Source organism: Macrobrachium rosenbergii, chromosome 39 (assembly GCF_040412425.1).
Source record: "Macrobrachium rosenbergii isolate ZJJX-2024 chromosome 39, ASM4041242v1, whole genome shotgun sequence".
NCBI classification, from domain to species: domain Eukaryota; kingdom Metazoa; phylum Arthropoda; class Malacostraca; order Decapoda; family Palaemonidae; genus Macrobrachium; species Macrobrachium rosenbergii.
The window spans coordinates 20,995,680-21,010,812 of NC_089779.1; positions in this window are offsets into that span (position 1 = coordinate 20,995,680).

Sequence of the window (15,133 nt, forward strand, 5' to 3'; positions counted from 1 at the left end):
CTTTGTCTCTCTGCTGTTTTTAATGAGCCTTTTCTAGATATTTCTGATACTCGACTGGTAGTGGCGACGGCACTCCTAACTAAGATTTAAGAACCTCTCCCTCCCCCACCAACACCGATAGGAAAGATTTAATCTTCCTCCTCAATGGCCTGAGGTGACTGTTGAGGACTGCAGCAGTGGGCCGGCGCTTAGTCCGCACGGTGGCATAAAAAGAGGAATCAAATGTGAAACTGAATGATTCTGCCTCTTCTCCTTCCCGCCGGCACTGAGTCTTCTCAAGTTTAATCACTAGTCTGAGTCACTGTTTTTAAAGAGCCTTTTCCAATGGCTATTTTCATAATACATTTTTGCAGATGTTTTATGGACTGAAGCCCTTCCTGATTCCAACCCTTCCTATTTATTCAGTCTTGGTGAAGGTAAAAGGCGTAACCACTGCTAAGAACAGCAATGAAAAACTTTAAAAATATATACTCGGCACTGCGACCAAGATAGGAAAGAGTCGTAGCAAGAGGTCAGAACTGATGAAAAAAGTGATTTGTGGAATTAGGAGCACAACCGCGTAACAAAGGTTGATAGGGAAAATTAGAAGAATATTTTTGGCACAGAGAGAAGATTCGAAATCCACAAGTCTATTGATTAGTATACTTTTTAGTAAACACAGACCCCACCTTCGAAACGGAAACCTGAGTAGATGTTATGGTTAGAGATTTGAAAAGGATCAGGGATGCATCACCGGACAGCAGGGTTTCAGAGACAAGAAGATTGGTGAAGGTTGGGGCTATATGGTGTTCTACAGACTCCGATTACTAGAAAAGCGAATAGAACAAGAGGCACAACTACACAGAGTTAAGAGGCCAAAGAAGGGAACTATGATGATGTTGGTGTATTCACGTTGTAACATATAAGAGGAAAACATGACTAGGTAAAGAATATACGAGGTTATTCGGTGCATCATACTGCCTGGTGCATCCTAGAACTATTATTACCATTAATAAGGAAGGAGGCCCTCCCGTATACACTTCTTCATTAAAAATTATGACTGCATCAACACAGATTATTTCACAATAAAGTTTCTCTAATTTCTAATAATTCCTTTCCCTGTAGATGAAAGCTCACGTAATATTGGCCAATATTCTCGTCGTCAAAGGAAGGGTATAGGTACACAAGGGAACGTTTTCATTTTACTAGTAAAGATATAAAATTACTTACGAAAGTACAAGAAATGCAACATATGGCTGCTAACGTATCGTTGCAGTTCAACGAAAGTCGATTTGTACTGGTTGGTTTTGATAATGTTGGCTTTATGTCAGCAAGAGATCTTGTTGGTTATGATTAAGCTGGCCTTATGCCAGCACGGGCTCTTGCTCTTAGAAGAGCCCTTAATTGTAATTATAAAGCTCTATGTCGTTTTTATGCCGAGGTGGCTGATGTAAAAGTGGTTTACGACCATATGGGGATGGTTCTCCGACGGTCTGCGCTGATTGGGTGGTGTCTCTCCAACGTAAACCATGTCGATGATCCTTTGCCATAATCTCGATGACCGCTGGCAAGGGATTGGCTCGGGGTATCAGCAGGTCTAGTTCTTCAGTCAGTCTCCTTGGGGGATCTTGGTCGGCGGTGAGATGCGCTTGTGGTTGTAGCGGGTTCCTTCATATTTATAGGAAGAGGCCCCTGCGTTAAAGGAGGGCTTTTCTTTCAAGTATTAGACTAACCTATCAAAATTCATTACCTAATATAAGTGTCATCGACAGCTCACAAGACGGTCGCTGCATCTTAGAAGCGCTCCATATTTTACAAGAAAAGTCCTCCTTCATCTTCACGTAGGAGCCATTTCCTCTGCCCGCAAAAAACAACAGCCACATTTCATGGAAATGACAAGGACCAAGAACCGCCAACGAGATTGCCTGAAGAACCAAACCTACTGATTCCCCCAAGCCTACACCAGGTCAGGAGTTCACAGCCAAATACCATCGACCTGCTTTACGTGGGAGTGATGCCGGCCAATCAACGATGAGCGCCAGAGAACTAATCCCATAGCCTTAAACCACTGTCACGTCAGCATAAATACGAAAGAAACTTTTGCCGAGATCATGATATGCTGAACTGCACAGAAACGCTAACGGAAATGCTTTGGATTTCCTGTGCCTTTATAAGTCACTTTATATACAATCATATTAGTGAAATGAAAACGTTCCAGAGTGTGTCCATACCCTCCCTTTCACGAAATGAATATTTGATAATTATTACGTGACATTTTCCCTACGCAAAAAAGAATTATTATACAATATAAATCAGAAATTAAACTGAGCCAAAACAACCATAATTTTTTAACAAACACATTATTATTATTATTACTATTATTATTATTACTATTCTGATGCTCTCTAGTGGCAGTAACTCAATTGGCGCTTAGTGCAGTTTTTACTGGTCTTCATAAAATTTTAAGGCTACTTTCAAGCAATGAGTATTCTGATATTACCTAAGATGATGTATAAAACTTTGATGAATGGATGTGCCTATAATTTTCTGGCAAATGTATGAATATAATTCTATGAGAAACTTCTTCAAAAGTATAATATATTTTTAGTGAATATATATTATTGGTTTCTCTTAAATCATTTTGTCTTAAATCATACTATTAATCGAGGCAACATTGACAAAAGTTAAAAAAAACTGAAGTTTAAAAGTTACCTCCTTCCTCACGTGAATACAGGAAGTATTTAGGCAAATTTTTAGAATGATGTTTTAGGAATGGGGGATGAATGGTTTTTCTTAACGAAGATCTAATAAGCTTTTTCCTCAACATTTCTCTCTAAAAGTGAAGAGTAAATTCATTCTTTTCAAAATATTTCTTTGGGTTGTGTAAGTCTTCGGTAGAATGATTTTTTTAATATACTTTTTTTTCATTAAATGTTGCTTTTACTCTAACTAATAGCGTTTGTATGTTTATATATATATATATATATATATATATATATATATATATATATATATATATATATATATATATAGAGAGAGAGAGAGAGAGAGAGAGAGAGAGAGAGAGAGAGAGAGAGAGAGAGAGAGAGAGAGAGAGAGTATAGCATTTACTGCGGGAAAAGCATGTAAAGAAAATAACAATTTCCTTTTAAAGTAAATTTTCAAGTACGGCCTAAAACTATTTCATTAGTGAATAGGATAATTCAATCACGTTCCAAAACACCCTAATTGACGATATTAATCCCAGTACTAATTAAATGGGATTATACAACAGATGTAGATTAAATTCATCACACCCATATTTTTCAGTATTAATGAGGGCTTCTTTTGAATACTAAATGAAAAAGCAGTTTGATCAGGTTCAGCGTTCAGTAGCATTGCTGATACAAAATGCCATGCTATTTCGCAAAAATGAGTGCGCATAACCATGCATGCTCTTAAATACGCACGCAAACAGTGTACAGAAAGAAAATTAGGAGGCAAATTCACATGCAAATTTTTATACTTATGTGTGTGCGTGTGTGTGTGTATGTGAAAGACTGGGGTGGGCATTCGCGCACACGCGCTCACATATAATAATTAAAGATTTTAATGGAATGGCTTCACTTTCCGCTTTTGTTCTAAACAGGACTTAACTATGGACTGGAGGTTCAAAGAAGCTAGGTTTTAACAAAAAAACAAGTAAGAAATGCTCCGAAGTTTCTTCTGCGCAATCAAGTTTTTTGTACAGCATCTACAGCGTATAATCAAGGCCACCGAAAACAGATCTATCTTTCGGTGGTCTCGGTATAATGCTGTATGAGCTGCGGCCCATGAAACTTTAACCACGGCCCGGTGGTGGCCTATCCTATATCGTTGCCAGAAGCACGATTGTGGCTAACTTTAACCCTGGATAAAATAAAAACTATTGAGGCTAGAGGGCTGCAATTTGGTATGTTTGATGATTGGAGGGTGGATGATCAACATACCAATTTGCAGCCCTCTAGCCTCAGTAGCTTTTAAGATCTAGGGCGGACAGAAAAAGTGCGGACAGAAAAAAGTGGGCACAGACGGACAAAGCCGGCACAATAGTTTTCTTTTACAGAAAACTAGCAAGTAAACAATGCGCCGAAGTTTCTTCGGCGCAGTCGAGTTTTTTGTACAGAATATAATGCTGTATGAAACTCTCAGCCATGGCCTATGAAACTCTCAGCCGCGGCTCATGAAATTTTCAGTCACGGCCCGGTGGGTGGCCTGTGTTGTTGGCACCTATAGCGGTTCCAGACACACGATCATGGATAACTTTAACCTTTAAAAAATAAAAACTACTGAGGCTAGGGGGCTGTAATTTGGCATGTTTGATGATTGGAGGGTGGATGATCAACATACCAAGTTGCAGCCCTCTAGCCTCAGTAGTTTTCAAGATCTGAGGGCGAACAGAAAAAGTGCGGACGGACAGACAAATAGCCATCTCAATAGTTTTCTTTTACAGAAACTAAAAGCCGGCGGAAGGACAAGGACTTCATTCTGAAGGATGTCACAAGCCTGCCTCTTAAAATATGGAAGGTTGCAAGAGTCAGAGAATACTGAAGCAAATAAAAGATTTATGGATCTGAGCTGTAAACAGTGAACAGGTGTCCTGGAGGTGCTAACAAGAGCCCCATAACTATGAAACGCACCTTCGAGTTCCGCTCTCCGTCCGTTGTCAGCAAGAGCACAAAAGACTAAATAAAATACATTTTCCTCTTCTCTTGGCTGTCTGTAAAGACAATCAGTCAGTCAGTCGTAACATCAGATGACAGCATGAACAGTAGAAACTCTGGTCTAAATGGATGTTAAGGAAATTGCTTTTTTTCTGATTATTTGCAAAGATGAGTTGATATTTAGATCCATGTGCATGAAAAGTCTGCTGGAAATGTTGCATAATCAGAAAATCATTTTAGTTGCAGTTCAGCAACATAGCTAAAATATATTGCTCTTACTGTATTTTTTCTTTCAAGAGTCGAAGCGAGACGAGAGAAATTTTTTATTTATTGCTTTTATATAACGCTCAAGTATATATTTCAACACATGCCTTCTCTAATAATTTACGTTATGTTTTCAAGCGCTTACAGTATTGTAGTAAGAATAGAAGATTATTAACAGAACAGTAGTCTTCCAGTTTATCTGTAAACCAGTAAAGATTTCTTCTTAAGACACTACATAATTCAGCAATGCTATTTGTTCTGTTTCTGACAAATTCCAGAATAATCGTGAATGACACCGTTTTTGAAGGCCGATTTACTTGGTCATTTATCAAAATTTGGTGTTATTTTCAGTTGCGTTGTATACTTTCATCTAACAGTTTACCAGGAAATCTGTTAATTTGTTATTGAAGTCTGTCTTGCTAAATACCTGGAACCGGTTACTACATTATTCACTTTTTATTTGACATCTCCAAGGTGTTGGAGAACAAGACAAAATCTTGACCCTGTTGTCATCTGTTGTTCCCAAGACACTCCAAACCTGCAAGATTTCATTGTAAAAAACCTTGCCTTCGATCTGTGGAAACGGAAATTAAGTTCTCGCAATACCATTATTTTGTCACGGGCCAAGATTAAAATTAATATATGTCTCTAAATTCGCTGCCATTATTTTCTAGTCAGTGATGCTTTCGAATAAGTTTGCACTGCATAATGAAGTGAAGATTTTTGTGTGACTTGGCTTTGTGAGACTGTCGTAAAAGTGATCGCTCTCTGTGTGCTAAATTGTACTGGGCTACTATTATGGTTGATCGAGGGATGAATATTGCTGCTTTGCAAATTAGCTGTGAGAGGATTCATTGAGTGTACATAAGGAGATACGTTTTATATCAGCCCTATGCCATGGGGCCACAGTTCGACCACAGATAACTGCTATGTAAAATAAAAAATAAATGGTTATACCTAAATATTAATCATGTTTTTCATAGAGGAAAGTGGTTTTGATAAAATTTATTCCAGGTTAAGTATAAAAAATTCAGAAGTTATTAAAGTACTTGAAAGGTTTGTCACCTCAGTGATCTCTCGCCTCTCTCTCTTCCCCACCGCACTTTTCTCTCTCTCTCTCTCGGGAAGAGAGAGAGAGAGAGAGAGAGAGAGAGAGAGAGAGAGAGAGAGAGAGAGAGAGAGAGAGAGAGAGAGAGTTGTACACGAACTGTGTACAAATTGCTTCTAAATGTGCGCCATACTTATTTGGTCACAGCAATTTCTTACAAATATTTTAGATATATGGAGCAAATAAAGAAGGGATATAATTTGAGATTTGTTAAAAATAAAGTTTTCGAATATTTGGTGGAAGTGTAACGATTGTTTGTACTTTTATTTTGGTATATGTAATAGAAACTTGAAAACGATAAAACAGCGTTAAAAATATTTAGTAAAGTGCAAAAAATTTTTTTGGGGTAGAGTAAAGCAATCAGAATGGATTCTCAGTTTTCAAGGAATGTTTGCTGAACTCGTCACCTTTAGAGTATATGTATATGCATCATCACAGGCAGCTTTTAGTACATACATACATACAAACATAGTCTCACACACACACTCACTGACAAACGCACGCACACACAAACACAATATATATATATATATATATATATATATATATATATATATATATATATATATATATATATATATATATATATATATTATCAGGTTAGGGAGAAAATTTTACGTAAAAGTTTTGAACTTTAAAAATTTTGCTTCCTTTGTTTTTGGATCTGTAAGAACAAGTTTTCTGTATGAATTTAAAGTTAGTTTTTAAGTTAATTTTAAGGATTTAGTATTAAGGTTAACTTTTGTTTTTGTAAAGTTTAGTTTAAGCCAATAGTGCAGTATTTTGTGCAGTAAATTAGTGCAGTGGTGTTTTGCGACTCTTCCTCCCCGCTAAGTGTTTAAGTGTCAGTGCTGTGTTTAACACTTGTTTTTTTATTTCTGGGAGTGATGTTGAACGACGTGGCTTTTGGCCTTTGGCCGTTTTGAAGGACAGTTCGGGACTGTTTACAGCTTATGCTTGACCCTCCAGCTGCCTGCCTGTGATTTTTTTTGGACGTCGCCCTTTGCCTCCTCCGTGTGCTTTTGGAGGTTTCTTTCTCTACAGGAGAACTCGTCTTGGTGAGACTTATCACCTTTCTGATCACGGCTCCATATAATTTGGTCTGGGTAGTGTGTGCGTTTCCTGACGAACCCGGGAGAGTGGAGTTTCCCGATGAACCCAGGGAGCCTTTAGGAGTATACTGCCCGACGGACCGAGTTTCATCTGGCATCTGATTTTGCACCTTGCAAGGGCTTGGTTGTACCTGCGGCTGTGGAGGGACCTGTGTCAGCTCGTTAGGAGGCCAGTAGGGTGGTTTACGCCTGGTAAGAGTGAATAACTCAATTATTGTGATGTCCCCCGTCTTCTGGTGTTAGTTCCTGGCCCTGACCGTTTGCGACGGATTTCTGTGTTCCCCCTTCAGGATACGGAATTACGTGAGGTGGTGTATTATCGCCAGACTATTACTCCTTTATGTATTTTGTTTGATAGGCTAAGTTATTTGTTTAACTATTATACATATATTATATGTCCCATTTGTGGGGTTTTTGTTGTTGCCCCTTTATCGTTATTATTATTATTATTATTATGATTATTATTTGTGTGTCCAGTCGTTGGAGTATTGAAGTCTTTGTAGACCAGTGTATTGCTGTGACGTATTTTGTTGGTTTAGTTTATAAAATTTAGGTAGGAGGTTAAGGATTTTCCTAGTTGTAGTTTCTCTTACTTCTTTCTTTCTGCATTATAAGTAGGTAGTGGTTTTGTTTAATTGCCGGCTATAAAGACTATTGAGTAATTTTGAGACGTGCTTTCTTTTTTCTATGTTAGGGTCTAGTTATTAGTTTTAGGAGATATGGTATCATTGCCTAAATATAATTTTTACTATCTGTCCTGTGATGCAAAGGAAGTAATTTTTTTTTTTTTGGTGTGTTTTTTTTTTTTTTATAAATAAATATTGTTAATTTTTGCTCGGTGTTTCCGTTCCTGCCTTAGCTGTGTGTCGAGTGTGCTATTACCATCTTTTCCAGTTGGCTATTTTATTTTGCTTAAACCTGGAAGTTACGTCGCCAGCCAAAGGGGCGTAACAATTGTGGCGACCTCGCCAGGATTCTGGAAAGTAGCACATTTGGGACATTGTTGGGTAGTTCGGCGCTGGGTTCGAGTTTTCAGTATTTGTTGTAGGAATACCTTTCTCCCCAGGGTAATCTATCATCATGGATAGTTTTGTTTTTTCACCAGCAGAATTTTTGGGATCTGTGGACTGTATAAGGCAGTTGCCTGTATTGACAAAGGCGTATTTGATCAGTTGTGCTCGTTATCTTAACATTAATATTAAGAATTCAGATACTAGAGGACATATTTTGGAATTGGTTAAACGTAGGGTAGATCAAGAATTTGGTGAAGCAGAAAACTTAGTTAGGGAAAGTGAAAGTGAGTATGAGGATACAAATGGTTCTGGTGAAGTAAGTGTTGCAGCAGGAATGACTTTGTTTGATGATCCTCCTCGTACCGGAATTTTGTACGAGGGTCCCGCTAACATAAACACAGGGGTTAACAACACTATTAATCCCTTTGTGAACCCGAATAGCGCTGCTGTGGTTGAAATTCCCCCTATAGGGGAGGAGGCTAAGGACGACAAAGAGTTTAGGTTAACTTGTAAGAAATTAGAGGTAATGAGATGTGAGTTCGAAGAGAATGAGAAAGTCAGGAAGCATGAGAAAGAAATGGCGGAGATAAGGTTGGAAATGGCTCGGTTAACTGGAAGTGATAATTTGGTTAGCTCCCCTAATCCTGCATTTCCAGAGAGATTTAATATGAGTGCAGCATTAAAGTTGGTGCCTGTTTTTGACGAGGCAAATGTTCCTGAGTTTTTCAGGGCATTTGAGAGAGTGGCGTCTCGTTTATCTTGGCCCTCCAACATGTGGACCTTGTTGATACAATGCCGTTTAGTAGGCAAGGCTATTAAAGTCTATAATGCTCTAGATGAGGTTGTGGCTAGAGATTATCATAAGGTAAAATCAATAGTGTTAAAGGCTTATGATTTAGTTCCCGAGGCCTACCGACTTAAATTCAGAAATTCAGTTAAAACATCTGCTGTTTCATTTGTGGAGTTTGCCCGAATGAAGCAGGAACAATTTGACGATTGGATGAAAAGCCGTCAGATTGTATCCTTGGTTGGTTTAAGAGAGTTAATTCTTATGGAAGAATTCAAAAAAACATGTAGTAAGGAGTTGAGGGTGTACCTCGAGGAGGTTAAGGCTGTAGAGGTGAGTCAGGCCGCTCAGATTGCGGATGAATTCGTGCTGACTCACAAATCTGAGTAGGGGGCGTAAATGTTCGCAACCATTATTAACCCCTTTCAGGTACACTAATAATCCCAATTCTTCTTTCAGGAATAATTCTAATAATTCTTCCAGAAATAACTATAATGATAACTCCGCTAACAGATATCAGAATGATGTTCGATCTGTTGGTCAGTATAAGACAATGGGTAACAATGAGTCTCGTGGTCCTAGGATGGATAATGATCCCGCACTTTTAACAATGGTAATAGAAGGTTTAATAATAATAGGAAGTTTAATAATAATAATAGGAATGCAGGTAATAAGGTATGTTTTTGGTGCAATAAAATCGGACATTTCCAGGCACAGTGTAATGCTCGGAGGCAATATCTCCAACGGAACAATAACATTCGAAATCCGGTATCATTCATTAATGATAATTCTGTAGTAGTTCCTGTTCCTGGTCCTAAATATAACGAGGTGGTGAAAGATGGTCTTGGTAATAGTAGTGCTAGTGCAGTAGATAAACCTGAACCTAATCAAATGTGACTGAAATATGACAAGTATATATGGCCCGGCAAGGTAATAACTGATAATGATTCTTGTTGTGTAAGATTTTTAAGGGACACTGGGTCTGCCCGTTCCTTATATTGAAGAGTTCTCTGAGTAATATGGTGGAACCCTCGGGAAATTATGTTGTATTGAGTGGTTTCCCCAACACGGTATTGTCTGCTCCTGGTGGAGGTCAGGTTGAAATTTCCTGGTTATGACCGTTTGACAGAGTTAGCGGTTGTAGATGTACTGCCTGTACCGGGTATCGATGGTATTTTGGGTAATGACATGTTAGATGCTGAAGGTCGCGAAATATTCCCAATACTGTCGGTCCATGCTTACCCAGTGGCAGTGACAACCCGCGCTGCAGCAAGAGCCGCTAATCTGATCCAGGAGGATAATGAAGATGACTTCTTGTTAAATAGTTTAGAAGTAGATGTAGAGCGACCCGGGTCTGTAGATAGTAGTGGTGGTAGTACCTCTTTAAAACCTGATTGGGATAGGTCAGTCTTTATAAATGCACAGAAGCAAGAATTTAACTTTGAATTGGGTGATGATTCGGACTTAACTAAGCCTAAATTTATATTAATTAATAGTTTGTTGTATAGGTTGAGTCGTCCTACTACTGATAATCCGAATCAGACTACCAGAATTGAGCAAATTGTTGTTCCCTCTCATTTTCGTGATTTTGTATTGAATATTGCTCATCAAGATTCTTTTTCAGGTCACTTCGGTATAGGGAAGACCTTTCAGAAATTAGCTGAAAGTTTTTTGGTGGCCTGGATTAAAATCCTCAGTGAAGAAATTTGTAAAGGAGTGTGAAATTTGTCAGGTTATGGGTAAACCTAACCAACTAATCCCTAAAGCCCCCTTAAACCCTATCCCTGCGATTGGGGAACCTTTTTCAGAGATAGTGGTGGATGTAGTTGGTCCGCTTCCCAAGACCAAGTCAGGTTGCATGTATATGCTTACGGTAGTAGATAGAGCCTCTAGGTTTCCTGAAGCGTTTCCTTTGCGGCGGATTACCTCAAGAGTAGTATTTGAAAAACTAATTGATTATTTTTCTAGGTATGGTCTTCCTCGAATAATTCAAACTGATTGTGGTACAAATTTTACCAGTAAGGAATTTCGGAGTAAATGTGCTGAACTGGCCATTCAGCACATTACTAGTGTACTGTATCATCCTGAAAGTCAAGGGGTGGTGGAAAGGTTTCACCAGACCCTTAAATCAATTTTAAAGAAGCATTGTTACGAGCAAGGGGATGAATGGGATAAGGCACTCCCTTTCGCTCTTTTTGCCCTTCGTAATCATCCAAATGTGTCCACAGGTGTTGCTCCATTTGAGTTAGTTTTTGGACATAAAATTCGTGGACCGTTGAATATTCTTTGTGAAATACTGAGTGGGAGACATAAAGGAAAAATAAAAATTGTTGATTATATGTATAATTTACAGGCGAAGTTGAGTAATGCTTGGAAGTTCGCCCAAGAAAATCTGAGTTCTTCCCAGGCAGCAATGAAAAATATTTTTGATAAGAAAGTTAAAGCACGCTCGTTTGACCCAGGAGAATTGGTGTTGGTTCTCAGTACAGACCCTGATAATTTTCTGGAGCCAGATATAAGGGGCCTTGGAAGGTTTTGAGAAAATTGTCAGAGGTCAATTATGAAATTGAAGCTCCAGGTACTCGGCGCAAGTGTAGAATTTTTCATATAAATAGGTTGAAGACTTATCATTGTAAAAGTGTGGATCCTCTTGCAATTGTTTATGAACCTGTTACTAATAATATTGTTTTACCTCCAGATGATTGTGATGACATAATGTGTCAGGTACCCTCAGATGCTTTGATGGGCAACATGCAAAACTTAGAGGTGTTACGTGAGGGATTAAATCATTTGGATCATAATCAAAAGGCAGATGTACTTAATTTAATACATTCATTTCCAGACTTGTTTCAGGACTCCCCAGGTCAAACTCGTTTTCTTAGCCACGATGTCGACGTGGGAAATGCTTCCCCCATCAAACAGAGTCCGTACAGGTTAAATCCCACTAAGAGAGCTATAGTGGAGGATGAGATTAAGTACATGCTCGATCACGACCTCATTCAACCTTCGGTAAGTCCATGGAGCTCCCCAATTGTCTTGGTAAAGAAGCCTGATGGGAGTTTCAGGATGTGCATGGACTACCGTAAGGTGAATGCACATACAAAAAATGACTCATTTCCCTTACCTCGAATTGATGATTGTCTCGATCAGATTGGGTCTGCCCAATTTATCACGAAGTTAGATTTATTAAAAGGGTATTGGCAGGTCCCTTTATCTGGTAGAGCCCGTGAAGTCTCTGCCTTTGTAACACCTTTTGGTCTGTACGAGTGCAAGGTAATGCCTTTTGGAATGAAAAATGCGGCTTGTACTTTCCAAAGGTTAATGAATAGAGTTATATGTGGTCTTGAGGGAACTGAAATTTATATTGACGACCTTGTGGTCTATAGTAATGATTGGAAAACTCATGAAATTAGGTTAAAGAAAGTTTTTGAAAGGTTGAGAGCCGCGGGTTTGGTTATAAACTTAGCCAAGTGTGAGTTTGGCAAAGCTAAGGTTGTTTTTTTGGGGCATGAGGTCGGTTTAGGGCAGGTGGCTCCCAAACAGGCAAATCTTGAAGCGATCATGAATTTGAAAAGTCCTGGAAATGTCCGTGAGGTAAGGCGGGTCTTGGGTATGACGGGATATTACCGCAGGTTTATAAAAAATTTTTCAGATCTTGCTCAACCTCCGATTCAATTATTAGAAAAAGGTCGTAAATTTTTGTGGACTTCCCAGTGTGAGGAAGCGTTTAATAACTTGAAAACAGTCCTGATGTCGAATCCCATTTTGACCTCCCCAAACTTTCAAGAACCTTTTATTGTAGCGGTAGATGCTAGTGATGTAGGTATAGGTGGTGTATTGTTTCAGCGGGGTACTGATGGGGAAGTACATCCTGTATCTTATTTTAGTAAAAACTCCTACCCGCTGAAAAGAGGTATTCTACCATAGAAAAGAAGCTCGCATTGGTTCGATCTCTAGTACATTTTAAGCCTTATGTGACTAATTTTACCTTTCCCATACAGATTTGGACGGACCATAACCCATTAGTATTTATTGAGAGGATGAAGGGGCTAACCAAAGAATATTGCGTTGGGCACTTCAGTTACAAGAGTTCAATCTGAACATCCAACATGTGAAAGGTTCCGAGAATAGGATCCCTGATGCTCTTTCAAGGGCTTGAATTAGTCTGGTTTTTGTTGGACATGTTCTTCCTAGCTTTCATTATTTTTATGCTATGAATACTAGAGGTTGCGAGTCTAGCCCAGAGCTCGTAACTGGTTTCAGGTATTTGGTTTGTATTTTGTGAGTATTACTGCTGTCCTTTCCAGCATGCACTATTTTTATGTTATGGATGCTGGAAGTTACGAGACTAGCCCAGAGCTCGTAACATTAGAGGACTATCCCCTCATGATGAGTTGGCTTATTTGGTATTTCTAATCTCATGTCTCTTGTATGGACTCATATCTCTTCATGGTATAATAATTTGAGAATTTTTGTTTACTAATTTATAACCCTTAATATTTTTGATAATTGAATTATTTTCAGCTTGTTTAGGTTTGACTTACCCGCAACCTAATGTTTTTTTTTTTTTTCAGTGTGTGTACAAGAGTTGGAATGAGTGAGTTTAGCTTAGGACAAGTTTAGATTTATCATTGCAAAAAAAAAAAAATTTTTTTTTTGTAGTTCATGCTTTGTTGGTAGATTAAGTATATGTTATTGTTTAACTTTATTGTTTAGACATTGTTGCTGTGTTCTTGTCATTTGTTTAAAACCAAAGGTTATTTATATTTTTTTTCCAGAAAGTTATTTTTAAAATTTGATTTATATGCTGGTTTTCTCTAGTATGTTTGATATACCACCGTACTTATAAAAAATTTTTTGTAAAATTTTTTTTTTTCGGGGAGGAAGGTATCAGGTTAGGGAGAAAATTTAACGTAAAAGTTTTGAACTTTAAAAATTTTGCTTCCTTTGTTTTTGGATCTGTAAGAACAAGTTTTCTGTATGAATTTAAAGTTAGTTTTTAAGTTAATTTTAAGGATTTAGTATTAAGGTTAACTTTTGTTTTTGTAAAGTTTAGTTTAAGCCAATAGTGCAGTATTTTGTGCAGTAAATTAGTGCAGTGGTGTTTTGCGACTCTTCCTCCCCGCTAAGTGTTTAAGTATCAGTGCTGTGTTTAACACTTGTTTTTTTTATTTCTGGGGAGTGATGTTGAACGACGTGGCTTTTGGCCTTTGGCCGTTTTTGAAGGACAGTTCGGGACTGTTTACAGCTTATGCTTGACCCTCCAGCTGCCTGCCTGTGATTTTTTTTGGACGTCGCCCTTTGCCTCCTCCGTGTGCTTTTGGAGGTTTCTTTCTCTACAGGAGAACTCGTCTTGGTGAGACTTATCACCTTTCTGATCACGGCTCCATATAATTTGGTCTGGGTAGTGTGTGCGTTTCCTGACGAACCCGGAGAGTGGAGTTTCCCGATGAACCCAGGAGCCTTTAGGAGTATACTGCCCGACGGACCGAGTTTCATCTGGCATCTGATTTTGCACCTTGCAAGGGCTTGGATTTGTACCTGCGGCTGTGGAGGAGCTGTGTCAGCTCGTTAGGAGGCCAGTAGGGTGGCTTACGCCTGGTAAGAGTGAATAACTCAATTATTGTGATGTCCCCCGTCTTCTGGTGTTAGTTCCTGGCCCTGACCGTTTGCGACGGATTTCTGTGTTCCCCCTTCAGGATACGGAATTACGTGAGGTGGTGTATTATCGCCAGACTATTACTCCTTTACGTATTTTGTTTGATAGGCTAAGTTATTTGTTTAACTATTATACATATATTATATGTCCCATTTGTGGGGGTTTTTGTTGTTGCCCCTTTATCGTTATTATTATTATTATTATTATGATTATTATTTGTGTGTCCAGTCGTTGGAGTATTGAAGTCTTTGTAGACCAGTGTATTGCTGTGACGTATTTTGTTGGTTTAGTTTATAAAATTTAGGTAGGAGGTTAAGGATTTTCCTAGTTGTAGTTTCTCTTACTTCTTTCTTTCTGCATTATAAGTAGGTAGTGGTTTTGTTTAATTGCCGGCTATAAAGACTATTGAGTAATTTTGAGACGTTCTTTCTTTCTTCTATGTTAGGGTCTAGTTATTAGTTTTAGGAGATATGGTATCATTGCCTAAATATAATTTTTACTATCTGTCCTGTGATGCAAAGGAAGTAAT